The sequence below is a fragment of the Orcinus orca genome, chromosome 18 (assembly GCF_937001465.1).
Source record: "Orcinus orca chromosome 18, mOrcOrc1.1, whole genome shotgun sequence".
Classification (NCBI taxonomy): domain Eukaryota; kingdom Metazoa; phylum Chordata; class Mammalia; order Artiodactyla; family Delphinidae; genus Orcinus; species Orcinus orca.
The window spans coordinates 57,294,018-57,314,800 of record NC_064576.1 but is presented as its reverse complement, the minus strand read 5'-3'; the positions used below and the strand labels follow the sequence as shown (position 1 = coordinate 57,314,800).

The window sequence follows — 20,783 nt, the reverse complement described above, 5'->3', positions numbered from 1 at the left end:
CTGTGTGCCTAGAGCCTGTGCTCTGCAACAAGAGAAGCCACCACAATGAGAAGCCCGCACACCACAACGAAGAGTAGCCCACACTCGCTGCAAATAGAGAAAACCTGTGCGCAGCAATGAAGACCCAATGCAGCCAAACATAAATAAATAAACTAGAAAATTTTATATATATACAATGGAATATTACTCAGCCATAAAAAGAACAAAATAATGCCATTTGCAGCAACGTGGATGGACCTAGAGATTGTCATACTGAGTAAAATAAGTCAGAGAAAGACAAATATATGATATCGCTTATATATGGAATCTAAAAAAAAATGGTACAAATGAACTTATTTGCAAAACAGAAATAGAGTCACAGATATAGAAAACAAATTTATGCTTACCAAGGGGGAAAGTCAGGGGGAGGGATAAATTGGGAGATTGGGATTGACATATATACACCATACAAAATAGATAACTAGTAAGGACCTACTGTATAGCACAGGGAACTCTACTTAATACTCTGTAATGACCTATATGGGAATAGAATCTAAAAAAGAGTGGATATATGTATATGGATAACTGATTCACTTTTCTGTACAGTAGAAACTAACACAACATTGTAAATCAACTATACTCCAGTAGAAATTAATTTTAAAAAATGATAAAGATTATAGTATTTTAAATAGCCTCATAGAGCTACTAGACGTCATTCAGTCCTGAGTTTCTAACATTTAGTATGACACTAGAAATCCAGTCGTGTACTTGGCCATTTTCTTCACGTGTAGAGACAGCAGGAAACCCTAGTTCGTTATCAAACGCAGCTTGCTATGGCCTCATCTACAGTGCAGGGTTATAAAATTATTCCACCAAGTTCATAACCTTCCATTCCCTGAGCAGCTGGTAGAAATTTGGCAAATCACAGAGAGTTGGTATTTGGTGGACATCTATTCAAAACAGAGCTGTACATGTAATTTCCTTCTCCTTGAGTACATTAATTTGGAAGTCTCCCTCAAGAACTGCCAATTTGGGACTTCCCTGGTGGCACAGTGGTTACGAATTTGCCTGCCAATGCAGGGGACATGGGTTCGAGCCCTGGCCCGGGAAGATCCCATATGCTGCGGAGCAGCTAAGCCCCTGCGCCACAACTGCTGAGCGGCCCCTGCTCGCCATAACTAGAGAAAGCCCGCACACAGCAACGAAGACCCAGTGCAGCCAAAAATAAATAAATAAAAATAAATTTATAAAAAAAAAAAAAAAAAAAAAAAAAAGAACTGCCAATTTATAGTTTGAGTCAAATACCCAAACTGATATTCAACCCAGGGGGAAAAACTGGCAAGTGAAAGTGGGACAATTATTGCCCATGAAGTTAAAAAGAAAACATATGGGACTTCCCTGGTGGTGTAGGGGTTAAGAATCCACCTGCCAATACAGGGCACACGGGTTCGAGCCCTGGTCCGGGAAGATCCCACATGCCGCGGAGAAACTAAGCCCGTGCGCCACAGCTACTGAGCCTGCGCTCTAGAGCCCGTGAGCCACAACTACTGAGCCCATGTGCCATAACTACTGAAGCCCATGCACCTAGAGCCCGTGCTCCGCAACAAGAGAAGCCACTGCAATGAGAAGCCCGCGCACCGCAACGAAGAGTAGCCCCTGCTCGCCGCAACTAGAGAAAGCCTGCGCGCAGCAATGAAGACCCAACACAGACAAAGATAAATAAATAAATAAATAAATTTTTTTTAAAAAAGAAAGAAAACATACGCCTCTTTTGACTACCTCAGGGAGGTGAGATAATGTTTATCAGCAGATGGCAAGTATAAAACTGGAAGCCAGGTCAACTCAACTCTTGGTGTGATGCATTATAATGTCTTTCTCCATCACCGGGCAAGCACCCCATCCTGCCTAAGCCTCCTCCATTGTGTTAACTCCACATGGATGGATTCTGTCAAGTGGAACACGGGCTGGGTGGCAGTACCCTTGACGGCTGCCGTAATATCAGCGGGACGGTAAATACCAACTGCTGGCATCTATTAAAAGCAGAAGTGACTAAGCTTTTGAAAGTTGGTTAAGTAATGTGCCACCTGTTCTCTGCTCCACAGACAAGAGGGGGGAGGACTGGGTGTGAATGTGGGAGCAGCAGAGATTTTAGCATCCCAAGAGCCACGTGGAGGCTTGTTTTTCGGAGGGAGTTACTAAACCCTATGGTTCATGGGGATGAGAGTTGTGCAAAACCCCTTGCAGCTACTGCTAGCCTTCCTCTGTCAATATCCTCTGGTAATCTTGCCGAATATTCTCTTCTACCCCCTCAGGTTGCCTGAAGGTCTTTCCCACTCCTCCTACCCGATCTGCCTGTAATCATGCCTGGGCGGAAGGGAGAGGTGAGTATACTGTTAGAGGCTGGTAATCGGTGGCAAGCGGAGCAGGGTAAGCTGGTCGGGAGAAATGGAGGCGGCTTGTTGGCCCCAGTGAATTTTGTCCTCTTGTGCACATAATAGGCAGCTGACCAACATATAATCAGATTTGCTCCTGTGGACTAAAAGTGCAAATGTGAGCTCTGACTAGGTGGATTTCGACATGTGCCTCTTCTCCAAGGGAGAAATGTGAGAATAGCTGCAGAGTCTTACAAGGAACAGGAGGGTTTTAGAGGTTGAGCACACTCTACCGGCCTTCACATCCCAGACACAGATTTTTGGTTTTTGCTAAATCATGACTCAGGCCCGTGAGCACACAACCCAGGAATGACCCATTTGATGGAATGACCAATAGGGAATTTCAATAGGGTTATTCACCAAGAGGGTGTATCCAAATTGCCAGCCGGCCACTGTGCATTTACTCTTTCTACTTTGTATCTGGGTGTAGAACTTGGGAAGGTGCAAATGGAAAGCTGTTTTATAAGGAACACACCATTTCCTTCAACATAAAGTTTTAAGGAAACTCTGTACAAAACCTTTCATAGCTGGGCCACTTGCTTACCTGTTCAAGCTTACCTGCCTCTCCTTCCCATCCGCCCTCAGCTGCCAGGGGGAATGCAGGTGGCGTGACTCTGACTCTTTGCACGAAAGTCTCGTTCTTTTCTACAGGACTGCGCTGCGTTTCATCTTGGAAGGGTTTACTGATTTCTGCATCCACCCTCTCCCGCTTTACTGAAGTCACTGAATTCCTTTTCTTTGCGTCACTGTTATTCCTGAAAGCAAGGAGCGGGGTTTTGTCAGTCTTCCTTCTTTGCCGATGGCATTCCGTATGGATTTGCTGATGGAGTAAATCGTGAGCTTTCACGAGTCCCTGAAGTACTTTGAACCACACTTTCCTGTGCCGCTCCTGTTTTCAAATGCAGTCTCTAATTCTGGAAAAGTGGGTAACCAGACAAGAATGTTTGGTCTGAAAGAGAGCAGTATCTTCTACCTAAAGTGCTTTCTGCACGAGTCACCGGTCCCGGCAGTTTGCTAGTTGAGTCAAAGGCTGAGGTACCTAATCGCAAAGAATGCAAAATGCTTCTCTTCTGCCTTAATGGTGAAATGATTCTTTTTCAGAGCACCTCATGTCTGTAAATGCTTAGCTTTCTCTAGGGTCTAGAGTTAACTGTAATGCTCTTTGCGTTTGCTACTGCATGATGGGCTTTTTCTTATCCTACTCTAGATTCCAAAGTTATGTCCGATGTGCGATTCCATGGTGGGAGATGCGGCATTTTGCTGAGTCTTGGAAAAATGTAACACCCTTGTCTCATCCCTGGTCGCGCTTCAGAATTACCTGGTATGATTTTTATAATACAGATGGAATTCTTTGCATACCACATTATAGACAGAGGAGTTTTTATATGTTAAGTTAGAAACTGTAAAGAATCTGAGATTTTATCCTATTTTCAAGCTAACAAGTTAGCTTACCATAGTTCCACATACCTTTTATGAGAAGACATAAGACCTCTAGGTCAGAGATAACCTCACAGCAAAAACAGCAGCCAGAGCAGCATCTTGCATTGGGTCCCACCCCCCGCCCCCCACAGGGTGACATACTGAGGGCCAGATGCTTCCTGCACTTGCAGTGGGAGCACTATAGCAGAGGAACCCTGAAATTAGGGAACTTTGAGCTTACAAGGCTGCTAACACATCTGCCCATCCTTCCTTCTGGATAAGCACATTATTCATGTACCTGGAATGTAGGCAAATCTCTGGGAAAAAGGGAAGGTATCTCTAGTTTATTGCTCTGAGGTGTCTCTGAGGAGGTACATCCCTAAATCTCTTCAAAGGGATACCTCATCTGTAGCTTCCAAGGATGTGTGTTATTTAAATATATCCTTTGCAAATTTGAAGATAATTCAAATAAATGGAAAGATATCTCATGCTCTTGGATTAGAAGAATTAATATTGCTGAAATGGCCATACTACCCAAGGCAATCTACAGATTTAATGCAATCCCTATCAAATTACCCATGACATTTTCACAGAACTAGAACATATAGTCCTAAAATTTATATGGAATCATAAAAGACCCAGAATTGCCAAAGCAATCCTGTGGGAAAAGAATAAAGCTGGAGGTATAACCCTCCCAGACTTAGGACAATACTACAAAGCTACAGTAATAAAAACAGCATGGTATTGGCACAAAAACACATGGATCAATGGAACAGAATAAAATATCCAGACATAAACCGACACACTTACGGTCAATTAATCTTTGATAAAGGAGGCAAGAATATACAATGGAGAAAAGAGTCTCTTCAGCAAGTAGTGTTGGGAAAGCTGGACAGCCACATGCAAATCAGTGAAGTTAGAACACTCCCACACACCATGCACAAAAATAAACTAAAAATGGCTTAAAGATTTAAATATAAGACATGACACCATAAAACTCCTAGGAGAGAACACAGGCAATACATTCTCTGGCATAAAATCATAACAATGTTTTCTTAGGTCAGTCTCCTAAGGCAATAGAAATAAAAGCAAAAGTAAACAAGTGGGACCTAATCAAATTTAAAAGCTTTTGCACAGCAAAGAAAACCATAAACAAAGACAACCTATGGACTGGGAGAAAATATTTGCAAACTATGCAACAGATAAGGGATTAATTTCCTAAATATACAAACAGCTCATATAACTCAATAGTAAAAAAACCCAAACAACCCAATCAAAAAATGGGCATAAGACTGAAATAGACATTTCTCCAAAGAAGACACAGAGGTGGCCAATAGGCACATGAAGAAATGCTCAACATCACTGATTATTAGAGAAATGCAGATCAAAACTATGGTGATGTATCACCTGATGCCGGTCAGAATGGCCATCATTAAAAAGTCTACAGGGGGGCTTCCCTGGTGGCGCAGTGGTTGAGAGTCCACCTGCCAATGCAGGGGACACAGGTTCATGCCCCGGTCCGGGAAGATCCCACATGCCACGGAATGGCTAGGCCCGTGAGCCATGGCCGCTAAGCCTGCGCGTCTGGGGCCTGTGCTCTGCAACGGGAGAGGCCACAACAGTGAGAGGCCTGCGTACCACAAAGAAAAAAGAACAACAACAACAAACAAAACAAAACAAAAAGTCTACAGGGACTTCCCTGGTGGCACAGTGGTTAAGAATCTGCTTGCCAATGCAGGGGACATGGGTTCGAGCCCTGGTCCAGGAAGATCCCACATGCTGCGGAGCAACTAAGCCCGTGCGCCACAACTACTGAGCCTGCATGGCGCAACTACTGAAGCCCACGCACCTAGAGCCCGTGCTCCGCAACAGGAGAAGCCACCTCAATGAGAAGCCCATGCACCACAACGAAGAGTTGCCCCTGCTCGCTGCAACTAGAGAAAGCCCATGTGCAGCAATGAAGACCCAATGCAGCCAAAAAATAATAGTTAATAAATAAATAAATAAGAAAACTAATTTAAACCTTTAAAAAAAAGTCTACAAATAATAAATGCTGGAGAGGGTGTTGAGAAAAGAGAACCCTCCTATACTGCTGGTGGGAATATAAAAAATTGGTGCAGCCACTATGGAGAACAGTATGGAGGTTCTTTAAAAATCTAAAAATAGAGCTACCATATGGTCCAGCAATCCCACTCCAGGGCATATATCCAGAGAAAACTCTAATTTAAAAAGATACATGCACTCAATGTTCATAGCAGCACTATATACAATAGCCAAGACATGGAAACAACCTAAATGTCCATCCACAGATGAATGGATAAAGAAGATGCAGTGTACACACACACACACAATGGAATACTACTCAGCCATAAAAAAGAATGAAATAATGCCATTTGCAGCAACATGGATGGACCTAGAGATGATCATACCGAATGAATTCAGACAGAGAAAGACAAATATTGTATGATATCATTTATAGGAGGATTCTAAAAACTAATATAAGTGAACTTATATACAAAACAGAAACAGCCTCAGAGACATAGAAAACAAACTTATGGTTACCAAAGGGGAAAGGAGAGGAGTAGGGATAAATTAGAAGTTTGGGATTAGCAGATACAAACTACTATATATAAAACAGATAAACAACAAGGTCCTACTGTATAGCACAGGGAACTATATTCTGTAATTGTAATAAACCATAATGGAAAAGAATATGAAAAAGAAGAAAAAAATATATATATGAATCACTTTGCTGTACACCTGAAACTAACACAACATTGTAAATCAACTATATTTCAATTAAAAAAAAAACCCCACCAAATATGCCCTTTTGTCAGAAGACCCAGACCATACAGGAATATGAGAAATTCATGGACACCTCCTAGAGAAATGGAAATAAAAACAAAAATAAACAAATGGGACCTAATGAAACTTAAAAGCTTTTGCACAGCAAAGGAAACCATAAACAAGACCAAAAGACAACCCTCAGAATGGGAGAAAATATTTGCAAATGAAGCAACTGACAAAGGATTAATCTCCAAAATTTATAAGCAGCTCATGCAGCTCAATATCAAAAAAACAAACAACCCAATCCAAAAAAGGGCAGAAGACCTAAATAGACATTTCTCCAAAGAAGATATACAGATTGCCAACAAACACATGAAAGGATGCTCAACATCATTAATCATTAGAGAAATGCAAATCAAAACTACAATGAGATATCATCTCACACCAGTCAGAATGGCCATCATCAAAAAATCTACAAACAATAAATGCTGGAGAGGCTGTGGAGAAAAGGGAACCCTCTTGCACTGTTGGTGGGAATGTAAATTGATACAGCCACTATGGAGAACAGTATGGAGGTTCCTTAAAAAACTAAAAATAGAACTACCATATGACCCAGCAATCCCACTACTGGGCATATACCCTGAGAAAACCATAATTCAAAAAGAGTTGTACCAAAATGTTCATTGCAGCTCTATATACAATAGCCAGGACATGGAAGCAACCTAAGTGTCCATCAAGAGATGAATGGATAAACAAGATGTGGCACATATATACAATGGAATATTACTCAGCCATAAAATGAAAGGAAATTGGGTTATTTGTAGTGAGGTGGATGGACCTAGAGTGTCATACAGAGTGAAGTAAGTCAGAAAGAGAAAAACAAATACCGTATGCTAACACATATATATATGGAATCTAAGAAAAAAACCAAAAAGGTCATGAAGAACCTAGGGGCTAGACGGTAATAAAGACACAGACCTACTAGAGAATGGACTTGAGGATATGGGGAGGGGGAAGGGTAAGCTGGGACGAAGTGAGAGAGTGGCATGGACATATATACAGTACCAAACGTAAAATAGATAGCTAGTGGGAAGCAGCCGCATAGCAAGGGAGATCAGCTCAGTGCTTTGTGATCACCTAGGGGGTGGGATAGGGAGGGTAGGAGGGAGGGAGATGCAAGAGGGAAGAGATATGAGAATATATGTATATGTATGGCTGATTCACTTTGTTATAACGCAGAAACTAACACACCATTGTAAAGCAATTATACTCCAATAAAGGTGTTAAAAAATTAAAAAATTTAAAAAGTAAAGAAATTCATGGAGAATTGTTTTCCAACATTGCAAACAAATAAGAAAAAGAACAGCAATCCTATAGAAAAATGGGCGAGGGGTATAATCAGAGTTCACAGAAAAGAGTCTCCAGCTCACTCAGAATACAAGAAATACAAGTTAAAATTGCACTGTGTTATAATTTCTGATCTATCGAATTGCAAAGATAAAACATTTTGCTACCCCTCTGTTGTGGAGGCTGCAGGGAAACAAGCACCCCCAGACATCACGTCACTAATGCATGTAACCACTGACCAGGTCCTTCCACTTCTAGGAATTTAATCTATTTATATAATCACTGCAACTGAACAAATGTGTACAGAAAGCTGTTCTCTGAAGTATAATTTGTGATAGCAATGGAGGGCTGTTTGAATAAATTATGGTATTGTCTCAGTCTATTTGGGCTGCTATAACAAAGTACCATAAACTGGGTGGCTTGAACAACACAGTTGTTTCTTATAGTTCTGGAGGCTGGAGCATATTTGGGTTCTGGTGAGGGCCCATTTCCTGGTTTGTAGACAGCCAGCTTCTCACTGTGTCCTCACATGGTGGAAGGGGTGAGAGAGCTCTCTAGGGTCTCTTCTTATAAGGGCACTAATCCCATTCATGAAGGCTCCACCCTTATGACCTAATCACTTCCTAAAGGCCCACTTCTAATACCATCACATTGGAGGTTATGATTTCAACATATGATTTTTGGGGACACACAAACATTCAATCCATAGCAGGTGTTATGTAGATTGAAATATTCTGTATATTGAAATATTATGCAGCCATGAGAATAAAGAACTCTTTGTGTACTGTTATGAAATAATCACCATAAAATATTTTTATGTGAGAAAGCAAAGTGCAGAATAGTGTGTTCAGGAAAACAAAAAAGCTTATTTGCTAGTATGGGCATAGAAGGTCTCTAAAGGATACACAAAGATAGAAAATCTCTGGAAGGAAACTGGAAACACTCCAGAAAGGAGGCTCTTCACTGCGTACATTTTGTAATTTTTGAATAATGTGTTACCTACTCATTAAATGAATTCAGTTTTTTGAGGTACGCGGGCCTCTCACTGCTGTGGCCTCTCCCGCTGCGGAGCACAGGCTCCGGACGCACAGGCTCAGCAGCCATGGCTCACGGGCCCAGCCGCTCCGCGGCATGTGGGATCTTCCCGGACCGGGGCACGAACCCGTGTCCCCTGCATCGGCAGGCGGACTCCCAACCACTGCGCCACCAGGGAAGCCCATGAATTCAGTTTTTTACAATGCCGAGCCCCATACCAAACCTACTGAGTCAGAATGTCTACGTTTTAAAAGTCCCTCTGGAGATTCTGCCACCAGTTAGGCGTTAAGGAATCACTCCTGTAGCAGGAACTATGGGCAGGAAATGACTTCATTAGATAACCAAATGGGAAACAACCAACACAGCTGGCTCACGGTTCCCACCCTCTCGCTGGAACAAAATATAAAGCACCGGAGTGGAAAGAAGTCTCAAAAGTTAACAAATGCTCCTGCCCAACGCTCAGGGGCCTCAACCTACAGCCCTCTTGACCAAGGTGCCCTGAGAGCTTTGCATTTCTGCAGGGGGCTTGGCCTCATTTTCCACATGCTATGTTAATGCGATAATATTTTAATGAAGCCTAAACTTACATTTGGAGCGGGGTGCGGTTAACAATATCACACAGGTGACTCATTTTGAGCTTTCTAGCAGCTGAAACTCCTAAGTCTTTCTTCACAACTGCCGCTGCAAGCCAGGTATGCCCCGCACAGACACGGGTGCAGCTGGGTTTTGGCTGCACATGCAGGAACTGACATTGTGATACTATTTTCTCACTTTGCACACCAGATGTTTCAGCATCTGATTTGTGCTGTACACGGTTTCCTTCCTAATTCCTTTTTCTTTTTTTGAAATTCCATTTTAGCTCTGCTAAAATAAATGAAAAATGATACCATTTTGCATCCATTTGGCAAACATAAGAAAAAAGTCAAAAAAGAAAAAAAAAAGAAAAAAGTCATTACTTCAAATTCTGGAAGAAAGCGTGTAGGATGAGTGCGGTGGTGACGTTTTGAAATCTGGGTTCTAATTAAAGCCCCACCACTTACTAACTGTGAGAACTGCAACATCTTAACTTCTCTAGGCCTTAGTATCTTCATCTAGAAAAGGGAGACTAATACCTTGTTGGCTGGTTCAGCAAATGGAGGCTGTCATAGGAGTCTTTTTACCATAAGAAATTCTTAAATTCTGGTCTCTACTGTGAATCAGGTGCAAAATACAGGATGCCCATTCACATTCTCTTTTATGTAGCCCTGAGAAAATGTTTCAAGAACTGTTTTAGCTCATATGCATACTGCCTGGTCACACCCTCAATCCCTATTTTCACTCAAAATCTCCTTGCCATCACACAATTGTGGTTTGGGAGATGGCTGGCAACACAGGTCTGTGGAGTAAACCCTGGATGCAGAGCCATGAGTCCTGGCTCTGGTGCTGGCCCAGACCCTCAAGGCCACAGAGCCGTCATCCAAAATGAGATGATTAGGTCCTTTCCATCTTCTATACATTTATACTTCCTGAGCCTTTAGAGCCTTTGCTTCTTTATCAAAACTTGTCTGAGCCACTCCGAGATCCTCACTCAGGGTTAACAAGTAGTTAGATGTCACTTTAAAATGGGTGAGCCTGGGACTTCCCTGGTGGTCCAGTGGTTAAGACTTTGCGGTTCCAACGCAGCGGGCCCGGGTTCGATCCCTGGTCAGGGAACTAAGACCACACATGCTGTGCAGTGCAGCCAAAAAAAAAAAAAAAGCAAACTTGATCCCAGTCTTGAAGGCTAGTGCCTTTGCTCTTGGCCTCGTTCTAGAAGAAGTGCTGGAAAGGTGCGTGAAAGGCTCATACAGGCTGTTGCACCTGGGGATGGAGACGCCGCATCACAGCCCTTCCTGCAGACGCCCAGACTGGGAGGAGGATGGAAAATATGTGTCCAAGGACTGATGGAATCAAATTCATATTCTGTGGCAAGAGGAGAAATTTTTTTTTTTTTTTTTTGCAATACGCGGGCCTCTCACTGTTGTGGCCTCTCCCGTTGCGGAGGCTCCGGACGCGCAGGCTCAGTGGCCATGGCTCACGGGCCCAGCCACTCCGCGGCATGTGGGATCTTCCCGGACCGGGGCACGAACCCGTGTCCCCTGCATCGGCAGGCGGACTCTCAACCACTGCGCCACCAGCGAAGCCCGAGGAGAAATATTTAAACATAAAAATTCTCTGCCCTTTGGCCTCTTCTCTTCCCCCTACTGTGCATTCTGTATCTGCATTATGCATTGACCAAACCTCTCCCATCGGCAGAAATACCTGCTCAACCATAAAGAAAAACGTTCTCCTAGCATTGACGACTTCTTAAAGATAACATTCCTTCTTGAGCTTATGGGGTGGGAGTAATGACCCACCAAAATGGCAAATAGATCTAGATTGTGCAAACTGTCAATAATACATCATTTGATGCACAGCCCTCTCTCTCAAAAAGCTTATATAAACTGCATCTTGACTTCTGATGGGCGGAACAGTTCTCAGAGCTTTCTGAGAATCTCTTTCCGGATTATAATCCTCTAATTTGGCTCGAATAAAATTTTCCAGTTCTTTCTTAGATCGACAGATTAATTTTTGTCGACACGGAGAATGAACACCTAGTTGGATAATGCTAAAGACATTTAAGGCAACAAATACTGCTGTCCTCTCCTTTCTGAGAATCTGAGATCTAAGGAGACCCAGGTTTAGAGTGCTGTGGAAAGAGGGATTTATGATAGGAAAAAGGAGGAATTTCCTAACTTCCACCAGGCTATCAGGCACTGACATGACTTGCTAACAAGGTTTTACGGGATAATTAATGTGGCAAAGCTGGATATCATTCTCGAAAGATTTTCACATGTCCCTTCATAGAGGCAAGGGGCTGCGTGAAAGCACGCGGTGACAGGTGGGGCCTTTCAGCCTGTGGTTGATGGCTTCTCCAGGCCTCATGATGGGTTACAGAGTATTGTTTCCTTCCTCTTCATGCTTGGGTCCTCGAAATAGATGTTCTCACTTCACTCTGTCCTGATATTCTTGGAAGCTGCCTCCCTCCCCCCGAAGCTCTAACTGAAGCCAAAAATTGGACCAACCTCACTTATTTCCTGTCTATCACAGGTAGATCTTTTTTATAGTCCTTCTTAGAGAGAAAAGATGACTCCAGACTTCAATATGGCTGGGTTGAAAATGTTTCAGAGTTGGGACACGTGGTAAATTGAATGAACGATGGCCCCAATGGCCCAGCAGGACCCCTGCCCTTGGCAATGTGACTCAGTAGCTCCTGCCATCAAGAGATGAAGTCTAGGGTCTTCCCTGGTGGTCCAGTGGTCAAGAACCCACCTGTCAATGCAGGAGATTCGGGTTCGATCACTGGTCGAGGAACGAAGATCCCACCTGTCTCGGGGCAACTAAGCCCTCATGCCACAACTACAGAGCCCACGCCACAACTAGAGAGAAGCCCACATGCTGCCACGAACAGCCCACGCGCCACAACAACAAAAAGATCCGATCCCGCGTGCCGCAATAAAGATCCCACATGCCACAACGAAGACCCGACGCAGCCAAAAATAAAAAATAAAATAAATAAATATTTAAAAACAACCTCTTTGTTAAAGAGAGAGATGAAGTCTATTGCCCGCCCCTCCACCTGCAGCCTTGTGACTGGCTTTGACCATGAGAATGTGGCAGAAGCATCTGTGTGACAGTCCTAAGTTTAGGCTTCCAGAGACCTTGAGCATTTCTGCTCTCTGGGAACACTGCCTCCACCAGAATGGTCCTGGGCTAGCTGCTGGGAGATGAGAGACCAAGCAGAGTAGAGGTGAGTCACTCCAGCTGAGATCATCCTAGAACAGCCAGTTGACCTGCCCGCTGATGCAGATGCACGAGAAAACCTGGCCAGAATGAAACAAGAGCAGAACTGACCAGCTAAGCTCAGCCTAAATTGCTGATCCACAAAAGCTTAAGCGAAGCAAATCGTAGTTACTTTAAGCCACTAAGTTTTGGGTTAGTTTATTATGCAGCCTTATCTTGGTAATAATTAACCATTTCAAGAGAAGACAAAGGAATGGTTCCTATAATTAGAACTACGATTCCCACGTTTATACCACCAGCCATATCTTCTCCCTTGAATTTCAGACCCATATATCCAACCACCTACCCAACCATAATACCCCCAAATGTATTCCCTCAGCCACAGCTTTCCCTATCTCAACAAATGAATAACAACTCCATCTTTCCAGTGGTTCAGGCTGATAACTTGGCCTCATCTTTGGCTTTTCTTTCTTTCACACTCTATGTACAGTTTATTAGCAAATCCCATGGGCTCTACCTTCAAAATACATTCAGAATCTGTCTACTTTTCACTACTTCCATGGCTACCATCTTGATCTGGGCCCTCACTATCTCTTGACTGAATTATTAGAGCAGCATGCTGACTGACTTCCCCGCTTCTAAACTGGCCAACCTACAGTCTAATCTTAACACCCGTCAGAGTGATCTTTCTAGAACAAGCCAGATGATGCCTCTTCTATGCTCAGAATCCTCCAGTGGCTCCACATCTCTCTCAGAGTGAAAAGCCAAAGTCTTTACAATGTCCTGGGAAGTCCCTCAGGAGCTGGACCCTCACTGTCTTGACGACCTCATCTCCTTCTCTATCTTGATTACTACACTCTTCCCACACCAAATATCCCTAATGCAATTTGGGACATACTTATACTAAAAAATTGTTCCTCTTTTATCTGAAATTCAAATTTAACTGGGTATCCTGTACTTTACCTGGCAACCTTAACCAGGCATGCTTCCCCTTGAGTCTTTGCGCTGATGGTTTCCTCTGCTCACATGCTTTCCCAGACAGCCACAGCGCTCATCTCTGACCACCTTCAAGTCTCTGCTCAAAGGTCATTTTGTCAAAATCAGAAAGGCCTTCCCTGACGAGCACACTTAAGCCTACACCCACACCCTGGTATGTCCAGCCCCCTTCTTTGCTTTATTTTTCTCCATAGAACTCATCACCATCTATCTTACTTGCTAATTTATCACCAAGAGAGCTTGGCTGGGCTCTATTTTAGTTTGCTCACTGCTGCATCCTGAGTGTTCAGAACAGTGTCTGGCATTTAGCAGGTAGGTGCTCCGTGCACGTTTGTCACAGGGTTAAAAGAATGACAGGATACACTACACATACTGTGCTGAATGTGGCCTGGACAAGCTTCTTTTTAAAGAAGTCAAAGTATTTCATAGCATAGCTTAAGTTGTTGATTAATTCATGATTACAGCAAAAAAAATCAGTCCCTTGCTCCACCTCATTCCTCCCTACTCGCTACTTTCTGCTCATACTGTTTCTTCTTCTTTTTTTAAATCCTTATTTCTAAATAACTTGCTTCAACTATTCTTTCTTTCTCTTTCTTAGGCTGCACCACACGGCTGGAAGGATCTTAGGTCCCCAACCAGGGATTGAACCCACACCCTGGGCAGCGAAAGTGCCGAGTCCCAACCACTGGACCACCAGGGAGTTCCCCCAACTATTGTTTCTTGGTTTTTCAGTATCAGAGTTGAGGTATTATTTTTGGCTTCTCCTTGGGAGATGAGGGTTTAGCTTCCTTGCTGTCCCTCACTCCCATCTCTCCTCTCCTCCGAGCCCTGCCGCTTCTCCTTCTCCATCCTCCCATACAATTATCTCACAATTTAGTTAAATTAACAATCATGACAAGACTACGTACTTTTCCAAATGAAGCCACCTGTTTTTTAATTTTTGTTGGAGTTAATAACTCTCATATTCCCTGCTGCTTTGTTTTCTAGCTACTCATCTCTAATCCATCCCCTAAGCTCTCTGCAAGAAATGTGAATTTCCTCTCAAAACTTGAAGTGCTCCAGGAACCTACTAGGCCCACTTTTTATTCTCTTGGAGGGCTCCCTCGTGGAGCCTGTTTTCTTCCTGCTCCAGTCCACACTGGTATCCACACCTGTTGCCTGTGGTCGCATGGAGACCTCTCTCCTCAGCCTGGATTCCCTTCACTACTCACTGAACTTCCGTCTTGGTGAAGCAGCTCTCTGATGGCTTATTGGGAGGTTAATTTTTTTTTTTTTTTTGCGGTACGCGGGCCTCTCACTGCTGTGGCCTCTCCCATTGCGGCGCACAGACTCCGGACGCGCAGGCTCAGCGGCCATGGCTCACGGGCCCAGCCGCTCCGCGGCATGTGGGATCTTCCTGGACCGGGGCACGAACCCGTGTCCCCTGCATTCGCAGGCGGACTCCCAATGACTGCGCCACCAGGGAAGCCTGGGGAGGTTAAATTTTTTGAGACTTTGCTTGTATAAAATATCCTTATTCTCCTATCACACTTGATTGATAATTTGGCAAGTATGGACTTGCAGATTAGGAAGAATAATCAGTCAGATTTTTGACATTGTCCAAAAATCCACTGTTGGGAATTCCCTGGTGGTCCAGTGGTTAGGACTCCGTGTTTCACTGCTGAGGGCCTGGGTTTGATCCCTGGTCGGGGATCTAAGATCCCACAAGCTGCACAGTGTGGCCAAAATAGAAAAAAAGTCAAAAATCCATTGTCTTCTAGCTTCCAGTGTTGCTACTGAGAAGTCTGCTATTCTAATCGTCAGTTCTTTGCACGACTTGCTTTTTTTTTTTTTTTTTTTTTTTTTTTGCAGTATGTGGACCTCTCACTGTTGTGGCCTCTCCCGTTGCGGAGCACAGGCTCCGGACGTGCAGGCTCAGCGGCCATGGCTCACGGGCCCAGCCGCTCCGTGGCATGTGGGATTTTCCCGGACCAGGGCACGAACCCATGTCCCCTGCATCGGCAGGCGGACTCTCAACCACTGCGCCACGAGGGAAGCCCCGACTTGCTTATTTTTGTCTCTGGAAGTTCTTAGGATTTTCTCTTTGTTACTGGTGTTCTTAACTTCCTTGGTATATGTCGTTGTAAATGACTGACAGTCATTTCCACTTAGATATATGTTTTTAATTTCTTAGGGATTTTCTTGAAAAAAAATAGTATTTTCTTTCCACCCTCTCAGTTCTTACTTTCTGGATTTCTTATTATTCAAATGTTGGGTCTCCTGGGCATGCTTCTTGGGAATGAAATTCAGTGTAATCTGGATGTCACACAGCTAACAGTGCCTCTGAGGAGGTTCACATACAAGGCGTCTGGAGGCTACGGCATGATGGCAGCACAGGCCAATACCTCACTGCTTCTAGTTCAGGACTCTAATGTGAAGAGACCACCTTGTTAGCATGTGGCTGGGTGTTGAGAGTCTGCAGGTAACACTGGAGTGGTGGGTGGGAAAAAAGGCACACAGAAGCTTATGAGAACATCAGTTAGGGGACATTAGAATGTCTTCCTCAGATTTGTACCATGTTTATGGATTGAAACACATTTTTACATAATTTATTTCACATACCATGGGTCAAAATCTCGAAATCTTGGCTGCCCTCGAAGCGTGGTGAACCTGGACCCAGGCAAACTAGGAGACCAGGACCCAGGCAAACTAGTCACAGTTTTCAGTCCTCAAGAAGATAATCTTGTTCCCTATGCTAAAAGGACTTTTTTTTTTTTTTGGCTGTGTCGGGTCTTAGTTGCGGCTCACAGGATCTTCTTTGCGGCATGTGGGATCTTTCGTTGCAGAGTGTGGGCTTCTCTCTAGTTGTGGCGCATGGGCTCTAGAGCTTGTGGGCTCAGTAGTTGTGGCAATGGGCTTAGTCTCCCTGCAGCATGTGGGATCTTAGTTCCCCAACCAGGGATCAAACCCACGTCCCGTGCATTGGAAGGCAGATTCTTAAACACCACAAGTTTCTTAACACCAGGGAAGTCCCCAAGGGCTGTTTGTGTTTTACTGATCGTCTTTTTGCCTTGGGAATGTGTCTGTACCCTTTTCTCAGTGTGCTCTGCGCAGTCACACAAGCTGTGTATCGTGGTGCCAGGCAGTGAGGCCTGGAGGAGGGTGTCTCTTATTGTACAACGTCACGGTGCACCGTTAGACACACAGCCCAAAACCTGTCACCTACCCCATATGGGAGTTATTACACAGTGATGGTTCCCTGCAGCGTCTTGTTACATTAGTCTTTCCTTTCATTTCTTAAAATCATTTCCCTTATGTATAACTAATTTCTTTAAAAAATTTAGAAGTAGCTATAACCTTCCAGATTACAGCAGGAAGTTAGCGTTAGAAGAAGAAAGCTTCAATTCCCCCCCTCTCTTATTTTGTTCTTCATTTGTTTAATAGCAGCCTAGACTTTAATCTGAATATATAGTACAAGGTTCTGGGTGCACTGCAGGAGTGTGAAACCAACAGCACTGTCATTAAATGGCTATTTTAAGTCCTGCTTACCCTTGCCACTCACACTCCTTCCACATTTCCATACCCTGGGCAAACCAGAAGTTTCTTAAAGCCAACTTCTAATTAGTGAGCACACTCTCTCTTTTCCTCTCCCTCTCTCCTTTCCCCAATAATGTAACGTAAACTATCAGACAAAAATCTTGTTTTGCATTGTTCTGACTCTAGTCCAGTGCTGCGCAAACTATCTGTGGTAAAGGGCTGATTTCTTTACATTTCTAATCGGTCGTAAACTGGTAACGTTGTAAAATATAATAAACGTGAATTAGTAGAAAAGTGAATTAAAAAATCTAAAGGAAAAGCACTCCTGTGTGTCTCCTTTACACTCAGTACTCTACTTCACTTCTGACACTCCTGGTCACGAAATGTTTGTAAGTTTTTCCCCTTACAAGCAGTTCTGCAACACCAGCTGGGTGTCCTACCATTCAATTCAGTTCTGAAACTATCTACCTGGAGAGAGCATCGGATTCCAAAGGTTAAGGGCTCAGTCCTACAAGACCGCTCCCCCCACTACTTCAGGTGCCAATCACAGGTTCAGGTTACTGACTGGCTATAAATCAGAGGCTCCGATCACCCCCTCCATGGGTTTGATTACAGACCTCAGGAGAATATCTTACTCTCTAGATTACCAGTTTGCTAGAAAAGGATATACGGTCACTGCTCCATATCCACAGCTTCCACATTCACAGTTTCAAACCAGCTTCAGATCAAAAGAAAAAAATTCCACAAAGTTCCAAAAAGCAAAACTTGAATTTGCAGTATACAAATTCAAAACTTGAATTTGTAAAACTATTTACACAGCTTTTACATTGTTTTAGGTATTAAAAGTGATCTAGAAGTGACTGAAAGTATATGGGAGCAGATAGCCTCATCCACCAGAGGGCAGACAGCAGAAGCAAGAAGAACTACAATTCTGCAGCCTGTGGAAGGAAAACCACATACACAGAAAGACAGACAACATGAAAAGGCAGAGGACTTTGTATGAGATGAAGGAACAAGATAAAACCTCAGAAAAACAACTAAATGAAGTGGAGATAGGCAACCTTCCAGAAAAAGAATTCAGAATAATGATAGTGAAGATGATCCAGGACCTTGGAAAAAGAATGGAGGCAAAGATAGAGAAGATGCAAGAAATGTTTAACAAAGACCTAGAAGAATTAAGGAACAAACATCTAGAAGAATTAAAGAACAAACAAACAGAGATGAAAAACACAATACCTGAAATGAAAGACATACTAGAAGGAATCAATAGCAGAATAACTGAGGCAGAAGAACGGATAAGTGACCTGGAAGACAGAATGGTGGAATTCACTGCCGCGGAACAGAATAAAGAAAAAAGAATGAAAAGAAATGAAGACAGCCTAAGAGACTCCTGGGACAATATTAAACAGAACAACATTCTCATTATAGGGGTCCCAGAAGGAGAAGAGAGAGAGAAAGGACCCGAGAAAATATTTGAAGAGATTACAGTCGAAAACTTCCCTAACATGGGAAAGGAAATAGCCACGTAAGTCCAGGAAGTGCAGAGAGTCCCAGACAGGATAAACCCAAGGAGAAACATGCCGAGACAAACAGTAATGAAATTGACAAAAATTAAAGACAAAGAAAAATTATTGAAAGCAACAAGGGAAAAACGACAAATAACATACCAGGAAACTCCCACAAGGTTAACAGCTGATTTATCAATAGAAACTCTACAAGCCAGAAGGGAGTGGCATGATATATTTAAAGTGATGAAAGGGAAGAACATACAGCCAAGATTACTCTACCCGGCAAGGATCTCATTCAGATTCAACGGAGAAATCAAAAGCTTTACAGACAAGCAAAAGCTAAGAGAATTCAGCACCACCAAACCAGCTCTACAACAAATGCTAAAGGAACTTCTCTAAGTGGGAAACACAAGAGAAGAAAAGGACCTACAAAAACAAACCCATAACAATTAAGAAAATGGTCATAGGAACATACATATCAATAATTACCTTAAACATGAATGGACTGAATGCTCCAACCAAAAGACACAGGCTCACTGAATGGATACAAAAAACAAGACCCACATACATGCTGTCTACAAGAGACCCACTTCAGACCTAGGGACACATACAGACTGAAAGTGAGGGGATGGAGAAAGATATTCCATGCAAATGGAAATCAAAAGAAAGCTGGAGTAGCAATACTCGTATCAGATAAAATAGACTTTAAACAATGTTATAAGAGACAAGGAAGGACACTACATAATGATCAAGGGATCAATCCAAGAAGAAGATATAACAATTATAAATATATATGAACCTGACATAGGAGCACCTCAATACATAAGGCAACTGCTAACAGCTATAAAAGAGGAAATCAACAGTAACACAGTAATAGTGGGGGACTTTAACACCTCACTCACACCAATGGACAGATCATCTAAAATGAAAATTAATGAGGAAACACAAGCTTTAAATGACACAAGAGACCAGATAGATTTAATTGATATTTATAGGACATTCCATACAAAAATTGCATATTACACTTTCTTCTCAAGTGCACACGGAACATTCTCCAGGATAGATCACATCTTGGGTCACAAATCAAGCCTCAGTAAATTTAAGAAAACTGAAATCATATCAAGCATCTTTCCTGACCACAACACTATGAGATTAGAAATCAGTTACAGGTAAAAAAACGTAAAAAACACAAACACATGGAGGCTAAACAATACACTACTTAATAACCAAGAGATCACTGAAGAAATCAAAGAGGAAATCAAAAAATACCTAGATACAAATGACAACGAAAACACAACAATCCAAAACCTATGGGATGGAGCAAAAGCAGTTCTAAGAGGGAAGTTTATAGCAATACAAGACTACCTCAAGAAACAAGAAAAATCTCAAATAAACAATCTAACCTTACACTTAAAGGAACTAGAGAAAGAAGAACAACAAAACCTAAAGTTAGCAGAAGGAAAGATCAGAGCAGAAATAAATGAAATAGAAACAAAGAAAACAATAGCAAAGATCAATAAAACTAAAAGCTGGTTCTTTGAGAAGATAAATAGAATTGATAGACCATTAGCCAGACTCATTAGGAAAAAGAGGGAGAGGACTTAAATCAATAAACTTAGAAATGAAAAAGGAGAAGTTACAACAGACACCGCAGAAATACAAAGCATCCTAAGAGACTACTACAAGCAACTCTATGCCAATAAAATGGACAACCTGGAAGAAATGGACAAATTCTTAGAAAGGTATAACCTTCCAAGACTGAACCAGGAAGCAATAGAAAATATGAACAGACTAATCACAAGTAATGAAATTGAAACTGTGATTTAAAATCTTCCAACAAACAAAAGTCCAGGACCAGATGGCTTCACAGGTGAATTCTATCAGACGTTTAGAGAAGAGCTATCCCTCATCCCTCTCAAACGCTTCCAAAATATAGCAGAGGGAGGAACACTCCCAAACTCAT

The 20,783-nt window shown here is 42.7% G+C and overlaps 1 long non-coding RNA gene across 1 annotated transcript in view; it reads left to right on the top strand.

The window, feature by feature from the left end:
* The first annotated feature begins 1,015 nt into the window (after positions 1–1,015).
* LOC125961962 (uncharacterized) overlaps positions 1,016–20,783 on the top strand; it is a 52,837-nt gene continuing 33,069 nt past the window's right edge. The window contains exon 1 of the long non-coding RNA XR_007473165.1: positions 1,016–1,269. This is a non-coding gene — a long non-coding RNA (uncharacterized LOC125961962). The remainder of the gene's footprint in view (positions 1,270–20,783) is intronic.